The sequence below is a fragment of the Lolium rigidum genome, chromosome 7 (genome assembly GCF_022539505.1).
Source record: "Lolium rigidum isolate FL_2022 chromosome 7, APGP_CSIRO_Lrig_0.1, whole genome shotgun sequence".
In the NCBI taxonomy this organism is placed as follows: Eukaryota; Viridiplantae; Streptophyta; class Magnoliopsida; order Poales; family Poaceae; genus Lolium; species Lolium rigidum.
The window spans coordinates 129,929,558-129,949,449 of NC_061514.1; the positions used below are offsets into that span (position 1 = coordinate 129,929,558).

General features: G+C 44.6%; 1 non-coding gene across 1 annotated transcript; it reads right to left on the minus strand.

Annotated features, from left to right (window-relative positions):
- Positions 1-193: 193 nt before the first annotated feature.
- Positions 194-265, minus strand: TRNAM-CAU. The gene has a single exon. It is a non-coding gene; the product is annotated as a tRNA-Met (tRNA).
- Positions 266-19,892: the final 19,627 nt, after the last annotated feature.

Consider the following 19,892-nt stretch of genomic DNA (forward strand, 5'->3'; position numbering starts at 1 on the left):
TCTTTAACGTTTTTTTGTTGGGTTTCTTGACAATACCGTTGTGAGGAATGGTCTGCCAGTATTTATGTGCATGAACAACAGCAAAAGAACAGACAACGATATTGATGTCAGGCCTCAGCAAAGAATGAAGACATCGATCGAGTAGTTAAAAAGAAAGAGAAAATAAAATTTTATCAAAATCTCAAAAAAATAATATCAGAGCCAGGTTTCGATCCTGGGACCTGTGGGTTATGGGCCCACCACGCTTCCGCTGCGCCACTCTGATCTTGTTGTAAGATGTAGCTCAGGAACTTAACTAAATCGTACCTCGTGGGTACAGTGCGATTTCTCTTAAGTGTTCTAGCGGTCGCTCGTCAGGAACGTGTTACTACCAAGATTCGCCAGAGTAGTTGCCGTTGGTTTTGTTTATTGTGCAAAGTACCAGGGACAAATAGCTTTCGTGGTTCGTGGCTTCGTGGGGGAATGGTGAAGACTGAAGAGAGGAGCTCGTCTCAAACTCGAAGCTAGCTAGGCAGGATCAAGGAAGACCTTGCGTTGATCAGAACCTCCACGTAGCACAAACGAGCTCGATCCCCGGCATGTGCGCAGGCTCTCAGTTCTCACCAGTCAGTTATCACCGACGGTGGCCGGTACCTGACACGCGGCGCGCCAAGTGGTCAATAAGCGCCATCGGGCACGAACGCTCGTGAGCACCGCCACCTCCGGAGCTGAACAAAACAGCTGCGATGGGGAGGCATGGACGCATCTAGCAGCAGCAGAGCTACAGAGGTCTATCCAAAACTGCTCGCATTTCCTCGCCCCAAAAGCATGGCTTTGTTGGGACCTTCGCTTGGTTGGTGGTGACCAGGCACACTTGCTGCTGCGCGTGCCACGCCACGAGCGTGGCGTCGCATCGGCGCGGGAGCCGGCGTCGCGCGTGTCGGCCACCCCCGGTGCCGGTGGAACGGCGCGAACTCGTAGGTATGGCGCCAGTTTACCCGATAAGGTAAATTATACTCCTGCTTCATACAGGTAGCAAGATTTAGAAATACCACGGGCTCCTTTTGATTCATGGAATTTATATAGAAATTGTGTAGGATTTAGATTTTATGAAAAAAATTCATATATTTTATTTGATTCATAAGAATATATCTCATAGTAAACTATGAATTTGTATAAATAATTATGTAGGATTTGGATTATATGAAGAAATAATGTAGGATTTGTTCTATCCCTCTCATGCTATTAAACTTCTAATGCCATATGAACTGCTTAACATGATCATGGCCATCTACTTGTAATTTCTTTGTCGTGGATCTTTGGTTTTTATAAGATGAATATTTGAGAATTCAATTTTCAGATTTTGTTTGATGTATAAGTAAATGTATATTATGTATCATGTTCTTGATTAATTGTTCTGATTCAGCTTGTATAACAGGTCATGAGAGGGGGACCGCATGCATTAGTTGGAATAACATGATAGTATGAAACTAGGCAGTGATTGAAAGTTTAGGTTCTACTACAGTTTTTACGTTTTTACTATTACCTCTCTAGGGATAAATGAATTCATGTACTACGATTGCCTAGCGACAAACTTAGGTGTCCTCATATCTTTTAAGGTACTATATTTGACAATCAACATCATATCATAAAATCAAAGGTGATACTATGTTTATCTTAAATCTAGTTTGTGGAGGGTTCCTTAATAGAGGAGTATTAGTGAGATGAGTTGCATCATTGATGCTCATATGAATACGTACTTATCAAATACTTTATGAAGTTACATCAATATTATGCCTTATTTGAAGCTATTTTGATTCCACCATGTTTATGAGAGAGTAGAGAAGTGAAACTATGAACCTCGGTCTATTTTTAATCATAAAAAAACACCTTTTACTTGCATTTTCACACTTTTTTTTATTTTTAGCATTCATTTATTTCGAAGATACGAAAACATCTATCATACTTGCATTTACTGCTTTCATATATGAGCACTGCTATACACACGACATATTCGTAAGGTTTGCGTACGATGTGTAGCATCCAACCGTTCGACCGCGTAAGAAAAGGAGAGCAGCCGATTGGATGGCTCGTCGGACGGACTTGGGACGGGAAAACTTCGTACGCGTAGATGTTCCGTTCATATATTATACACAACTACCATCACCATACCACTTTACTTTACTTTTGCACTGTATTTAGTTCACTCTACTTGATGCTTATTTAATTTAGTTATAGCATTTACATATTTATTTTAAATTCTAATATGAAACCTTGTGATTGTCAACTACTTGGTGGAGTTAGGGATACAAGGTACCACTTTTTTTTTGTATGTTTCTTGAATAGGAAGAGAAGTGCAATTCTATTGTTTCCGTGAGAGTTCGATAAATCATCGAGTCATCCTTGTGGGAAAAACACACTTACTACATCACTTTGCGCTTTTTTGAGTCCCGGCGAATTGGTACCCACATAGATTGGTGCCATGAGGAGTGGGGTAGAAGCTGGTAATGGTCAAAGGGGTTTGACGTGGCTTCTAGGTATGGTTAGACTAGGATGGACAATGATGAATGGCGGTTCTCACCTCTTCTTCATCGGTTGGTCATTTTAGAGCGCACTAGAGTCGTTGAAGTGTCATGTAAGGCTCACCTCGGTGAAAGTACTGGTATGAGAGACTAGAGGGGTTGAATAGGCGCTAACCATTTTTAGTTCCTTTTTCAATCTAAGACTTGGCACAAAAGTAAGTTCTCAAGATATGTAACTATGTAAGTTTCCCTATATGACAATAAATCATGATATCAAGTAAACAAATATACAAGTAGTAAATGTTAGAAATAACCGCAATGAAAACACGATGACACACAAGAATGATTCACGTAGTTCCTTACTTTAGAGATGAAGTACTTCTACGTTGGAGGGGTGTGGCACCACAAAGGCCACCAACGCCACAAAGGTCTCACCCTATTCGTCGTTGAAAGAACCACAAAGGTTAGTTCACGCTCCACTATGCGGAAACCTTGAAGGCGGCAACTGGCACCTTTACAACAAGGTTGGGACAATCTTCACAACTCAATTGGAGGCTCCCAACAATGACTACAAAGCTTCACAACAAAAACAGAAGCTTCGAGGGAAACTTCTTCCGTCTAGGGTTTCAAGAATCCATGGGAACAAGTTCCTTAATGGAATGGGTGGAAAAGTCGAATTCTTTGATGAAAGCCTAGATCTAGGTCTTCTCCCTCAATTCCTAAATGGGCGTCAATATTGAGTGGCTAGAGAGAGAGAGATCTAGTGATTAGCTGTCAAAAAAGATCTAGTGATTTTGTGCTCAGTACCAATGGATAAGAGAGAATGGAAGTTGTAAGTCTCCTTGGGGGAAGAAGGGGCTACGTATACCCCCTTCCCCAAATAAAATATATGTAGCCATTCCAAGTAGGAATGTAAACGGATCCGATTATCCTATACCAAAGTTTCACGATAGATTCAGAGAAAATCAGATAATGAGAGGTTAAGGATTTGAATCCGGCATTATGAGACTATGAATTCAGAAAGATAACAAAGCGGACTTAGGGGGGAAACAAAATTAATCAGATATATACGTGCATAAGTAGGTCCACGCAAATCATACAAGAAAAAATAATTGATAAAACGAGCTCAAAAAGACACTTATATTCGATAGCGTGACTGTATAATTTTGCTATTGTTTAATGGAAGAACTCGGCAACTCAATAACAACTACATATGGGGAGTGGTGTTTTGAAACATGGGAGCATATGCTCCCTCTATTTTGAAATGCATCTTACACGTATTTTGAATTTTTTTAAAATTGAAACCAAAAATTCGCATGTAAATCTTCTCGTGCTACACGCTTACAAAGTTGTTTCATAAAGTGTAAAAAAGAAAAAACCCAGTGCTAAAAATAATGCTTTTTACAAGATAAGTTTTCTCTTTTTTATATAGACCATAAAAAATATTATTTTTTCATGAAACTTGACGAACAAACATATATTATGAAGATGCACATGTAAATTTTTTTTGTTAATTTTTTTTTGACATTTCGAAATATGATTTTGTAGTAGAGGGTGCATACGCACCCGGGAGCTGAATTGAATTTCCGCTACATATGCTCTATTACCTTTTTTTCCGAAATGGGAGCATAGCCCCGGCCTCTACATCAAGTGATGCACACAACCATTTATTACGGAATTTCGATATGCAGAGTACAAAGTATAACAGTTTTACAACTCATGGGCCACCCAAGGTGAAAATAATAACCAACCAACTGAATAAAATAAAAGTATGACGATTATGCATTTTGAATCGTCCTAGTAAGCCGCCAGCCACCCAGGTTGTAGATATCCCGAGCGACCATCTCCAGACGACTGCATCCAATATTCATATATGCCCGTTGTGCCTCCGGTATAAGGTAGGACCATTCGTGAATCCAATGTGTAACCATTCAGATAACCTGTAGAAAATGAGCATTCGTACTTTTGTTGAAAACAATGTCATTACGACAATTCGATATAGCCCACAACAAAGCACTAATCCCTGTTCGAATATACTCTTTAGATCTTTTATCAACCCCATTAAGCCAATTTTCAAATATATTTGTAATGTTGGCTAGTGGAGGAACATTAAACGTGTATTGAATAGTTCTCCAGATTAATCTAGCGAAGGAACAATCAAAGAATAGATGGTTGATTGATTCATCAGCATCACAGAAAGCACACTTTTTACAACAGTTCCAATTTCTTCTAGCGAGGTTGTCTTTAGTAAGAATAACTTTTCTATATAAGAACCACGTGAAGATCTTAATATTTAATGGTACTTTTATTTTCCAAATATATTTGCGTAGGAAAACTGTATGCCCATTCATCATATCCGCATACATCGATTTGACTGAAAACACTCCAGAATTAGTTAGTTTCCACACAAACATGTCGGATTCTTCAGTCAAGTTAATAACAGAAGAGACGTCTTATAAGATGCAGCCAAGCCTCCCATTTATTGTGTGATAACACTCTTCTAAATTCGATATTTAGAGGATTACCAGTTAAAACATCAGTCACCAAAACGTTTTTTCGGCGGACAATGTTATATAGAGAAGGATACTGTCAACACCCGGGTTTTTAAGTCCAGATGCCTATTATGTCATACATCGCAATCCCATGAATATTGTTTTTGCGAGACATAATAGATTGATATCACAGAACATCATTCATTACAAACCATAATTGTCTTATATCAAAGGATCACATGATCCAGTCTTACAAATATAGTTGACCTCACGATCAATTACAAAACACATAGCGGAAGAAACGTAGTAGCGGTCCATCTGTTCCACAGGCAATGCTTGACGTCAGGAGTGGTCCTAGTTATCATAGACGTCTTGCTGTCCATCTTCATAGTATTGGTGATCCTCTTCATAGTCTGGTCATTTGAATAGCCAGGGACACAACCATGAGTACTTTAAAGTACTCGCAAACTAATACTAGTGCAAGCACTATCAACTATATCAATGCAATTCTAAGCTCTAGATTCATTTGCATAAAGACAGTTTTATTTCGTAAGCATTTAATAATAAAAGACTCTTTATTTGCCTAACTAACTCAAGTGGGAACATTAGTGTCATTCCCACAACTCTGTTGTGATCAAGTCATATTCATAAATCAAGTTCAAGTCTCAAGTCACCAGTCACCAGTCACATGTCACATTTTGAAAGGTTCTGGCGATGGAACAGTATGACCTTTCCAACCGTCCATAATCGAAAGAACATCTCTCACATTATGTTTTGTGTGTTTGATGTCAATATATGTGATACACTAATGTTTGATTAAGTGGTACAGGGATTACATAGATATTGTTTCATGTGTGTTGGATTTGATCGCTCGTCAAAAGTTCTCGTAAAAGATTGGCCAAAGCCGGATAATCCGGGCCGGATATTGTTGAAATATCCGGCCCCTGTTTTTGGCTAAGTCTTCGAGGAAAAGCAGCTCAAGCATGGGGGTCGGACATTTGCCCGGATAATGTCCCGGTATTGTACTGTGGCCGGATTATCCGGGCCGGATGTTTTGGAAATATCCGGCCCCCCCGATTTTGGCTAAGGACTGGAAGGAAAGCTTCTCTGGCATAGGGCCGGACTTTTGGCCGGATTTTGTCACGGTTTTGTTCCGAAGGCCGGATTATCCGGGGGGGGGGCGGATTATCCGGCCCTTACTTAGGCCGGATTATCCGGCCCCCGTAGGCTGCAACGGCTCATTTTTGAGAGGGGGTATAAATACCCCCTTCTTCTACCTTGGTTGCTTGCTCAATCATTATACAAGAAATCTCGCCAAGCCACCTCCATTAGAGCCACCTCAAGAAACACAAGATTTGCAAGATCTCCTTCCTCCCCCAACCAAAGCTCTTGATCTTTGGAGATTCAAAGGAGAAGACCCCGATCTACATCCTCACCGAAGCGTTCTTCATTTCCCTCTCTTGTTTGAGGGATCTCATGCTAGTGTTCCTATTTGGTTCCCTAGTTGATTTGTTGTTGATGTGTTGTTGTTGATTGTTGTATTGTTACAGATTTGGGAGCCTCCAATTTGGTTGTGGATGTGTGCCCCAAGAACTTTGTAAAGGCCCGGTTTCCGCCTCGAGGAAATCCCTTAGTGGAAGTGGGCTAGGCCTTCGTGGCGTTGCTCATAGGAGATCTGAGTGAAGCCTTCGTGGCTGTTGATTTGGCTTGCGTAGCAACCACACTCCTCCAAACGTAGACGTACCTTCTTGCAAAGGAAGGGAACTACGGGAATCATCTCCGTGTCATCGCGTGCTCCACTCTCTGCTACCTCTATCCCACTCTATCTCCTATTGCGTTGCTATACCTTGCTTAGTTGATATCCTTGTCATATAGGTAAATTCACTTAGTTGCATATCTAGAGAATTTACCTATTTGTGTCAAGCCTAAATTGAAAAAGAACTAAAAATTGGTTAGCACCTATTCACCCCCCTCTAGGTGCGGCATACGACCCTTTCAATTGGTATCGAGCCTCGGCTCTTATTTCGGGCTTAACCGCCTAAGAGTATGCCGGACGAGGAGCCCTCGGAAGGGGCCGCCAAGACGGTCTCCGTGGAAGACTTCAATTCATTGAAGTCCTCCATGGAAGCCCAAATGGAAAGCATGAAAAAGATGATTGCCGAGCTTTTGGCTCCGGCCCTTCCCAAGGCTCCTAGTGTAGAGGTAAAAGACACGGGTGCGTTAAATGAGGGAGAGGCCTCGGACTTACCCTCATCTACCAAACCCGTGGAAGGTGATAACTTAAACACTATCAAATCTACCAGTGCATCTCCTAGGGGAACTAGTGGAGGTGAAAGCTCCAATCGAGTAGCTCCACCTTTTCTATCTCCCGATATACCGGTTCCCCATCCCCATTTGAACATTCGGGGCGACCCACCTAAGTTTTCCGTTGATAATTTCGATACTTGGAAATTTGAGTTCCGCTCTCATGTTTGTAGTGCCTCCAATGAACTATGGAGAATCATCTTGGAGGTCTTCAAGCCTTACAACCCCGACAAGTTGACTAGAAGAGAAGCAATTGATAGTCAACTCAACAACACCGCCCTACACATGATTCAAACTAGTGTGGGGACACCGGAACTGCATCGCGTCCGGAACTACACCACCGCCAAGGAAGCTTGGGACGGCTTGGCCGCTAGTTGTATTGGAAGTGAGAGCACAAGGAGGAACAAGTATAATGCTCTTAAGAATAAAGTCGAAGGGTTCATGAGGCTACCGGATGAAGATCATCAAGTCATGTATGGAAGACTTCTCACCGTTGCCGATGCCTTCCGGCTTATTGGTGCCACCCACATCAATGACTCTTGGATCAAGGAGAAGTACATTGAATGCATGATGCCATTTGTACCCATTGATGTCAAGACCCTTGTGGGAAGGGAATGATATTCCTCTCTCACCTCTCAACAAGTCGTGCACGAGATGCAAGCTCTCAAGGTGCTTGAGGAAACCTCTCATGATTCTCGCAATCGTGCTCTTGGGATGGCAAAAGGTTCCAACCTTGCCTTGGTGGTCAACTCCGGTGAAGAAGTGGTTCCTCAAGAATCTTATAGGGCATCTTGGAGTATGTCCTATCCGGAAGATTTGCAATGCCACTACCATGATCACATGGCCTTCCATGCAAAATCCTTTTGGGTTGATCCCTCCAAGGCCAAGGAAGACAACATCAAGAGGAACAACAAAAGTGGTTTCACTAGCTTTGGTCCAAAGACAAGATCTTGCTACAATTGTGATGACAAGCGTCACTTCATTGCCGAATGCCCCTATGAGAATAGAGAGCTTCATAATGGGAGGCTCATTCCCAAGGACAAGAGCAAAGACTCAAAGGGAAAATATTCAAAAGCCCCTAACAAGAAGTTCTACAACAACAAGACCAAGAAGGGCAAGAGGCCCTCAAGAGTTGTGCTAGTGACAAGGGAAGAATATTCATCCGATGAAGTTGAAAGTTCTAGTGGTGATGAAGATGAAGAAAGCTCAAAGGAATTGGCCGCCATCGTCACCACCAACATACCCTCTTAATCTCTCTTTGAATCTCCCAATGAGAACCCTCCTATCAAGAACGCACATTGCTTCATGGCAAGATCCTCCTTGGACACATCTATTGTGCTATCAACTCAAGAAGAGTATACCTCCGGAGATGATGATGTTGATGATGAAGAAGATGCATCCTCTAATGGATTGGTCGCTCTTGCCTCCCTCTCCACTAACTCTTCATCACCAAGTGAATCCCCCAATGAGGTCATTCTTGTGGAGGAAGAAAGTTGCCTCATGGCTAAATCCTCCGAGGTATCATCTCCTAACCCCTCTATTCCTAACATATCTAGTGAACTAGGGGTTGATGATGCTAGTCTAAAAGTGAAACAAGAAATGCTAGATTTTGATGATTTCATTCTCAACCTACAAGGTAGCACTAAAAAGCATGTTTCAAACCTCATGATTCGTTTAGCTCAACAAAGTGATATGCTTGAGAAAAAGGGTCAAATAGAGAGAGAAGACTCTCTCGGAATCCATGCTCTTAAAAATGCTCTTGAGGAAAGTCAATAAACCATAACTTCTCTTGAAGAGAGGTTAGAAAATATTGAAGAGCCTCAAGATAAAATTAACAAGCTCACTAAAGCTAGAGATCTTGCTAGAGCTAAGAATAAAGTGCTTAAAAAGGATAAGGCCCAATTTGAGGTTGATCATGAGAAACTTGTGAAGGATCTAGATGAACTAGACAAAGCTCACAAAGCTTTGAAGAGTGAATTCACTCTCCTATCCAAATCCTATGAGCAACTTCAAATTAGGCTTGCTTCATATGATGTGCCTAGTTCCTCTACTCCTCTATGTGATCATGCAAATATTGTTGAGGAAAATGCTAGGTTGAAGGATGAACTTGCTAAGGCCTCCTCTCCCCAAAGTAAACTTTCTTTGGATGATCTTTTGAGTAAGCAAAGATCAAACAATGGGAAGGAGGGCCTTGGTTATATTGCCAAGGCAAAGAAGGCAAACAAGCAAAAGGCCAAGCCCGCGCAAGAGAAGAAGAAAGACGTCACTAATGGTGAAGCCCCCAAGGGCAAAACCATGAATGATGATGATGCGGGAATTACTAACCCTCACTATGTTTCATTTAAAAATTATTATGGTGATGTTTATGCTAAATATGTTGGACCATATGATGGTTATGTTGCTTGGTCTATTTGGGTCCCAAAGACCCTTGTTGCTAACAAAAGAGGACCCATTGCGAAATGGGTACCTAAATCCAAGAATTGATCTCATGTAGGACTATGCCGCCGGAGGTTCAAAATGGGTACTTGATAGTGGATGTACAAGTCATATGACCGGCGGCAAGAACCTCGTCAAGGAGTTGAGGCCTAACATTAATGATATCACCGTCTCCTTTGGCGATAATTCTACATCCGAGGTATTGGGTTTTGGCAAGGTTGTGGTTGCACACAACATTACTCTTGTGGATGTCATGCTTGTCAAAACCCTTGGTTACAATTTGCTTTCCGTTTCCGCCCTTGGCAAGATGGGTTTCGCCGTCTTTATTGATAATGATATTGTGGTCCTCTTGTGGAGCAAGACTCTAAAAGTCGCATTCGTTGGGTATTGCGAACACAACTTGTATGTGGTGGACTTTTCGGGGACCGCCACGTCAAGTGCGATGTGCCTATTCGGAAAGGCGGACGTGGGTTGGTTGTGGCATCGCCGCCTAGCCCATGTCAACATGAGAACTTTGCAAAGTCTTCACAAGGGGAACCATATTGTGGGACTAATGGAAAATGTGTCTTTTGCCAAAGATCGTGTTTGTAGGGCTTGTGTTGAAGGCAAAATGCATGACTCTCCGCATCCAAGCAAGACCATTATCTCTTCCAAGAGGATCTTGGAGCTCCTTCATGTGGATCTCTTTGGTCCCGTTACTCATGCAAGTCTTGGTGCAAAGAAACATTGCTTGGTGATTGTCGATGACTACTCAAGATACACTTGGGTCTACTTTCTCAAGAAAAAAGATGAGACTCAACAAATATTCATTGACTTTGCTACCGAGGTGCAACGCCAACACAACCTCCTCATTATGGCAATAAGAAGTGACAACGGCTCCGAGTTCAAGAACTACACACTCAATGATTTTCTTAGTGATGAGGGGATTCGTCATCAATATTCCGTCGCTTACACCCCTCAACAAAATGGTGTTGCGGAGAGGAAGAACCGGACTCTTATGGATATGGCAAGGTCTATGATGGCGGAGTATAAATCTCGCTATAACTTTTGGGCCGAAGCCATCTCCACCGCTTGTCACTCCTCCAACCGGATCTATCTCCGCAAGGGCTTGAACAAGACTCCATATGAAATAATCACCGGGAACAAGCCTAATATCTCATACTTCAAGGTGTTCGGGTGTAAGTGTTTCTACAAAATCAAAGGAGTTCGTTTATCTAAATTCGCTCCTAAAGCTTTGGAGGGTATATTTGTTGGTTACGGTGCCGAGTCTCACACTTATAGAATCTTTGATATAGCCTCCGGGATTATCATTGAATCTTGTAGTGTGAGGTTCGAAGAAAATGATGGCTCCCAAGTGGGGCAAGTTGATGTTTGTGCAGGTGTGATGAAATACCTCAAGATGCCATAGTAAGAATGGGTGTGGGATTTTTCCGCCCCATAGAGGGACACGGTGTGGCGTCTCGGGAAGAACTATGCTCTACCACGGTGGAGCCCTCATCTTCTCAACATCAACAAACTCTACCTAGTGAAGCAAATGATGCACCAACCCAAGAACAAGAACAAGACCCTTCCTCTTATGTGCAAGATCAAGGACAAGATCAGGGTCAAGATCAAACAATCATTCATAATGACTCCAATGAGGATCCAATCAACTCTTGCCCTTCTCCGAACATTGTTCAAGATCAAGCACATGAGATTGAGCAACCCCAAGCAATTGAGGATGCTCAAGTTCAAGGTCAAGACGGGGACCCAAATGATCAAGTTGATCAAGTGACACCTCCAAGGCCTAGAAAGACCAAGGAGGAGATCGAGGCCCGTCGTCTAGCAAGAAGAGAAAGGAACCTCGAACTTCGTGGACACACTCATGACAAGGTTCTTGGTGATGTAAGGGCAAAGGTTTCCACAAGAAGGCAATTGGCGAACTTTAGCCATCATCATGCTTATATCTCCTTAGTGGAACCCAAGAAAGTTTTTGAAGCCCTTGAAGATTCGGATTGGTTGGAAGCTATGCATGAAGAACTCAACAACTTCAAGCAACAAAGTGTGGACTTTAGTAAAGAAGCCAAAGGAGTGCCGCAATGTTATAGGCACTGAATGGATTTTCAAGAACAAGCAAGATGAGTTTGGAAATGTTGTGAGGAACAAGGCAAGATTGGTGGCTCAAGGGTTTTCTCAAGTTGAGGGTATTGACTTTGGAGAAACCTATGCTCCCGTGGCTCGCCTTGAGTCCATCCGTATCCTTCTTGCTTATGCTTCGCATCATAACTTTAAGTTACAACAAATGGATGTGAAAAGTGCTTTTCTTAATGGTCCTTTGCATGAAGAGGTTTATGTTAAGCAACCCCCGGGGTTCGAGGATCTCAACTTTCCTAACCATGTCTACAAGCTTGATAAAGCACTTTATGGTCTCAAACAAGCTCCTAGAGCTTGGTACGAGCACCTTAAGGAATTGTTGGTAGACCGTGGGTTTGATGTTGGGCTAATCGACCCTACTCTTTTTACTAAGAGGGTCAATGGGGAGCTTTTCGTTTGCCAATTATATGTTGATGATATTATATTTGGCTCTACTAACAAAGCTTTCAATAATGAATTCTCAAAGCTTATGACCGATAGGTTTGAGATGTCTATGATGGGAGAGATGAAGTTCTTCCTTGGTTTTGAGATCAAGCAATTGAGGGAAGGAACCTTCATCAACCAAGCAAAATATCTCCAAGACATGCTCAAGAGGTTCAAGATGACCGAGATGAAGGGTGTGGCCACTCCTATGGTTACCAAATGTCATCTTGCACTAGATCCCAACGGTAAAGAGGTGGATCAAAAGGTATATCGCTCCATGATTGGATCCTTGCTTTACCTTTGTGCATCTAGACCGGACATAGTGTTGAGTGTTGGTGTGTGTGCACGGTATCAAGCTTCTCCTAAGGAGAGCCACATGATGGCTCTCAAAAGAATCTTTCGATATTTGGTTGATACCCCAAGATATGGTATTTGGTACCCCAAAGGCTCAAGCTTTATTCTCAATGGTTATACCGATGCGGATTGAGCGGGTGACAAGGATGATAGGAAATCAACTTCCGGGGCTTGCCAATTCCTTGGTAGGTCCTTGGTGTGTTGGTCTTCTAAGAAGCAAAATTGTATATCTCTCTCCACCGCCGAAGCCGAATATGTTTCCGCTGCAAGTGGATGCACTCAATTGTTATGGATGAGGCAAACTTTAAAGGAATACGGTGTCATTTGTGACAAAGTGCCTCTATTATGTGACAATGAAAGTGCCATCAAGATTGCCTATAATCCAGTGCAACATTCAAGAACGAAGCATATTGAGATCAGGAATCATTTCATTAGGGATCATGTTGCCCGGGGTGATATTGAGCTTATCTATGTTCCAACCAAAGATCAACTTGCCGATATATTCACGAAGCCTCTTGATGAAGCAAGGTTCTCTTATTTGAGGAATGAACTAAATATCATTGATTCAAGGAGTATAGCTTGACCATCTTGCAAACACACCTTCGTCTCAAAACTTTATTTGGTTTAGATGTAGGCATGGAAATAGGGGGAGTGCGGTTTAAATTATTGGGCTATCCCTCCCCCCATAATGCCAACATTAAGAAATCATTCTCTTTATATCATATGTTGATATGTGAGCTTCAATGATGAGTAGTGGCTTGGACCCAAGATATATCTTCGCGGTGCCATGCCACAACACTCATACATGGTGGCCTAGGCCACCACACTCTTCTTTGTGAAGAGTTGGAGTTATTTGGGTCTTATTGCCTTTTATTTGACAACTCCATGTTCTTATGGGAAATCACTCAAGTTTAGCCTTATTTGCTCATATCTTGCAAACTTGAGTGATCATGTACCATTAACAGTTTGAACCCTCTAAACCTAAGCCTACACTCTCCAATAAGCCACTTCCATCTTGCTCATTTGTCATGTTTGGTAAAAACTTGGAGTTTGAGGTTTCTCGGTCGGATGATCTAGGTTGCCCCATCTTATTGGTAAATATGCATCTCATATGTGACGTGATAGTTTATTGCACCACATATGGGTTCGCAAATATCTAACTAAAGATAGGCAGGATTTATGGTATTCTGGAATTTTCCAGAACACCGGATAATCCGCCCCCCTGGTGCCCCGGAATATCCGGCCGGGCCGGATTATCCGCCCTCACTTTGGGCCGGATTATCCGGCCTGGGCGATTTGCGGGAGGACTAAGGGAGGCCGCGGGGTGAACGGTTGGCACACCAATCAGTTCCCCCACGCACCCCCCTTCTCCCTCCTCAAGCCGCCGGAGTTCCTCCTCCTCGCCGGAGACGCTCCGTCCGCCCCCTCTCGGAGTTCTTGGGTGGATCGGGTGCATCTCCTCCCTAGCTACTGTCTCCTCCAAGCGGTTTCCACAATGGATGTGGGTATGATTCACAATCTCTAACCCTAGATGTTGTGTTTTATATGTGCTATTTTCTTGGTGGAATTGGTGTCTAGTTGTTCCAAATCATTTGTAGTATACTCCTCTTGCATGCTATGAGGCCGATCTAGTCTTAGACAAGCTTTTGATTGGAAAACTGCAAATTTCGCAGGGCCGGATTATCCGCCCCCCGAGCAGGCCGGATTATCCGCCCCCAGGGGACACCGGATTATCCGGCCTGGAGCTTCATCGCCGCTACAGTTTTTGCTTCAATCTATCATGTCTAGATTTGTACCGACTTATAGCATGTTTGTCGAGTGTATTACTGTATCTTACATGACTTATGAGCATTACCTTTCCTTTGCTTCCCGCCTTTGCTTCTCACATGTGGTGCTTCTCGGGGTGGTCGGAGACGCTCAAGGCATGATCGATCTAGTGACGAGTTTGCACCCAATGCACCTCGCAAGTCCGTCAGTTCAAGGCAGAAGAACAAGGAAGTGAGGGAGAACTACAAGGCCATGGACCCAGTCTCTTATGCCGCTATCCGCATGAAGAACTGGTATGAAGATGTCCCAAGGGATGAAGAGATAGAGGGCAGGAGATTCTGGTGCATGGAGCAGGAGTTCATCTACAAGGACATCTATGAGCCCATGAAGAATCTGAGACCCATGCAAGCTATTGATGTGGACATTCTGGCTGAAAACAATCACTTTGAAGATGCAATCTGGGTTGCTGGAAGGTTGGGTTTGCATGACATCATGAAGATTCAATGTGACTATAGCCCAGAGTTGGTGAAGCAATTCTTTGCCACTTTGGCAATCAAGAAAGATGAGGAACACACTATGGAATGGATGACTGGCTCCACTCACTGCAGTGCCACTCTGCGCCAATTTGCTGGTTTTCTTGGAGTTCCCGTTGATGGGGGTCGTCGCCTTCATGGACCACAACAGACAGATAAGAATGCTCTTGTGCATCTCTATACTTCAGCAGGAAGAATTGGTTATACTAAGGGGCTGCTTCCCATATATAATCAGCTGCTTCGGTTCTTTCGGGCAACCATTTGCCCAAGTGGTGGTAACAATGATGCTCTCCGGGGAGTCCTTGTGAACCTTATGCACCTCAGCTATAAGTGTGCTCGTGATGGGAATGAGGAACGGATCTTCACTCTTAATATCATGGACTTTATCTTCCATGAGATCCATGATGCCATGGTCTCCCGGACCTCCATACCCTATGCTCCCTACATTCAGCTTCTCATCAACAACTCTGTGGCTGTGGTTGGTGTAGACTTGAGTGGGTACCCTTTGGTGAAGCACCATGTCAAGAAGGCCTACAAGGTTAAGGCTGTCTCTTCCGCTGTACCTGCTCCTGACTCTTTCATGGGTGATGCTCGTTCTAGTGGTTTTGCTCTTGCTCGTCATCGTGATGTCCCGGCTATGAGGAAGCAAGTGACCCGGCTTAGTTGGTTCCAGCGCCACATCCTTTGCATGAACATTGAGATCCATAAGGAAAACTATGCAGCTAGCCGAGAGCGTTCTGAGATTAAGCATACCCAGGCGGTTATTCTACACAAGCTCAGTGGTGATCAAGGTCCTCCGCCTCAGCCTTCAGCTCACCAGGGTTACAGTGGATGGCACTCAGCACAGGTTCCATGGAGTGATCTTGATGATTGCCTTCAAAGGTCCAACACCTCTCGCCGCTCTCCGGATGCACCTGACACTGATGAAGAAGAAGAAGGAGAAGAAGAAGAAGAGGCGCAAGAGTCTGATGATGATGATGCCTCCGAGTGATTCCCATGGGACGTGTAGCATCGCGCTTGTCCCCTTTTTGGCGTCTCGATGCCAAAGGGGGAGAAGTGTTCTATTAGGTTTCTCGGGGATTTGCATGGTTTGGGCACAAGCATATGCGTTTATCATTCTTATATTGCTTGTGTTCCCTCTTTATTTGAACTATTTGGTTTGTTTGTGTGCCGTTCAAAACTATGTGCTATGTGGTGTGAGACATTGTTATGGTTTTCGGATTTCTATTTGTTGAGATCAAGGATATTACATTGTGTGTGATGCTATATCTCCGCATTATATATCTACACATGGGTATGATTTCTTGCTTCCTATCTCAACTTCATTTGTGTCAATGTCTTTTGTTAGAGCTCATGTTGGAAATCTCTTGTGTTGAGGTACAATACTCCTATGTGTTGTGTATTTGTATTCAAATGCAAATTACTTATATGCACACATGTAGGGGGAGTGCTGTTGACCGCCAAAACCCACCGGCGGGCAGCGACTGTCAACACGGTAGAGCCGGGAAGAGCCTAGAGCTGCGGCTGGCTGAGACCCCTCCGAGCGACGGCCCGCAATGCTCTTCTGGTCACACGCGGCGATGCGAAGTGCAAGGGCGTGCCACCTGACCTATACCTGGTCGGGAAGGTGATGGGGATGCCTCGCTTAGTTCCCGCATGGCATACACGTAAACATTAAATACGAGCCTCGATCGGCTCTCGAGTTATCTCGTGAATCGGCTCAAAGAGCCGATCCACCCATGATTCGTACGGGGTGCACGAATACTTGGTGATCCTGCTTGATCAAGATAAAGCTAATTAGATCTACGACGATTTAGGGTTTTCACCGCATAATCGGATCATCCTACTCCAGAGTTGGGCCTCGCGGCCACGCACGGTGCTCGTAAGCTCGATCCTAAACAAGGCCACAAAACCAACATGACGTTGATCCTCGGAACATCCTGTTTAGGACTTGCGAACGCCACCCTACGTGCCGCTGGATCCTTCCCCCTTTGTAAGGCCTAACTATTGCGGATATTAAACTAATCCTTGCGAGCAAGGAGCAACCGTAACGGATCAGATCTACTAAATGATGAACAAGCAGGTGCCGCCCCACACCCGAGATAGGTGTGAGGGCGGCTAGACATGCAAGGGTTGCACTACGTAAGCATGTTATACGAAGAACTATGCTAACCCTAACACATCTATGATAACTACGTTGCCCGCCATCAAAGACGCTTCAGTACGGGCAACGCATGAACAACGTGGGGCTTGTGCTGCCTAGATCGCAAGATGCGATCTAGGCAGCATGTCGCTTACCTGATTGAAACCCTCGAGACGAAGGAGTTGGCGATGCGCCGAGATTGGTTTGTTTTGGGGTGAACGTTGTGTTGTTGTTTATTCCATAAACCCTAGGTACATATTTATAGTCCGGCGGACTTTCTAATGTGGGCGTGCACTAAACCGTGCACGAGATAAACTCTAACTTTTAATCTAAATACAATCTATGGTAATTAAAGATACATGGGCAATATAGCCCAAATTCCCCAAACAAAGCCGCTTCAGGGATCTTCCACGTGTAATCTTCCAAGCCCATCTTGACCGCGGCCCACTTCGTGATTTGGCCAAAATCTGGTGATAACACATGCCCCCCTGGTTTTGGAAATGACATTTCCAAAATCATTATGCTTTCCTTCGTCGGGTCATGTCGTGGCAGAGTAGAGCTGTTGCAGTATCCGTTATCATTAGGCCCCGTCTTCTCAGCTTCTCTGCAAAATTCGATAGCTCTGGCGTCATCTCCTTGGAAACTGTAATGACAATAAATTTCCACCAGGCTCCTCATTATTTAACTGTGCCGATCGATTAGCTTTCTTCATCCCCTTCCTCTGTTCCAGCCATCGGCAGCCAAAAACCCTCTTCTCCCCCAACCATGTCTTCCTCTTCCTCCTCCTTCTCAAACCTCTTCCCCCCATCCTCGCCGAAGAAGGACGAGGACAAGCCTTATTCCGAGGTGAACCCCCTCTCCTCTGATAACGAGAAAAAAGAAGGAGAAGTAGCGAAGGCCAAGACCTTCCCCTTCGCCAAGCTCCCGCCGAAGAAGCACTCCCGCATGTGGGCGGACAGCGAGGATGAAGATGACGACGAAGAAGAAGAAGAGGAAGAGGAAGATGAATCTTCCTCTTCCGCCGGGTACCCGCCAACCAAGCGCTTCCGCTCCTGGGCGGACAGTGAAGACGATGATGATGACGAGGAGGAAGAGGCTCCGGCCACGGGCCGGGGTAACGGCCGACGAGGAGTTCCTCGGGAGCAGTGCCGACGACATCGACGGCGGTGATGACGAGGACAGCGACGACTAGTAGAATAGGACTAGTAGTAGCAGTGCGCTAGGCACTAGATCCCTCTTTTGAGAGCCATCGGCTCTTTCTTGTAAAGCCGCTCCTCTGAATTAATGAAATTGTTCTTTTGATTCATCCTTCAATTGCCCCAATTTCATTCCTTACGCCTGTCATGTCAAGACCGATAGCAATGTATCGATTTTTTCCTCTTTTGGATGCCCATGAAGCCGGATTTTCATGTCGATTAGCCCGTAGGCCAAGAACTTCCCAATTTCAGGCTGCGATTTGGTATCTGACCATAATTTTTCGCAATCCCTTAGCCGATGACTACCCATCGGCTATTTTGAGAATCTAGTCCCTCTCCTTCTCTTGCAGCGACAGGACGGTCAAACAAAAAACCGACGGCCTCCTATCGTGATTCAGAGGAGATCACAATGCAGGGCCAGTCGATGCGCCTCCCATCGGTTTTCCAAAAACAGAGCAGCCACCAGGCCAGCTGCCCCCCGAGTCTGAATCGAAGCGAGAACAGTAACGGACCAACCGAATGTGCCGCCTATGGAGAGTTAGCCGATTTCAACCAAATCGGCTTTCCAAAGCAGAGAACCTTCCGGGTGAGCTGCCCCCCCGAGTTTCTTCCGGCACCTTGCCAGTTAGATCGGCCCCTTTCCTTTGGTGGATCGGCACGTCCAGACTGCTCTTGGCCTTGTCCCTGAAAGGAAGATCCGAGCTCTTATTTCTCTTGAGTCGATGGCCACGCATCGGCTTTTTGTGTCCTTAAGTCGATGTCTGCTGCATCGGCTGTGCTCGAAAATTTTCGAATTTTTCAGATTTTTTTTTACGGCCGACTAGTGCATCGGCCCCCATATTCCAATACCCATCACCAAAAGATGAGACGCTTCCGTTGCATATCCTCGTATTTTCATACACCTGGGTGCCCCCCGAGCCGATTCTGTCAAGAGAATTGATGGTATCGGCTCTGTTGGATAACATGTTTGAGACCAGGCAGAATGGTGGTTGAGGATAATTTTGGCCGATTGCTGAAATCGGCCCCCATGTTGCTTGTTCGATGAAGGTTTTGTAATGTCCCTTCATAAATCTTGGGGCCGATCACAAGGATCAGCCTCGCCATGCTAGCTTATTGACGAGCCCTTGCTACTCGCTCAGGCCGGCAGACAAAACCAGCCCAATCTCTGATTTCATCCTGTTGATGTGCTTGCCGTTGTCCACCTTGAGTGCGTCGTGTAAACGTGGAGCACTAAGCTCTGTCGCAAGACGAGTACCATGTTTGTGCCGGCCGATGTCTCATCATCGGCTTTCCTCTGTTTGGGGTGCCACTCCATTTTTCGTGGACGACCCTCTTCATCCAGGGTTCGCTGAACCTTCGCAGCCAGATCAGGCCGTGCCTTCCTTAGCGTATGCAGGTATAACCTTTCGGCTTCCTCCAGGCCGCGTAATCGCTGAACCCTGCGTTTTTGTGAACGACTGAGTCCGTCAGGGCACCACCTTGGACGGTGGTACCTGTCTTCTTCTTCTTCTCCTTGTCCCTCATCTTCTGAATCCTCAAGATCCGCCCAACGAGGTGACTCAGCGTGTTTGCTTTGTGGTGGGAGAGGCCCTAGGCGCTCGAACACAGAT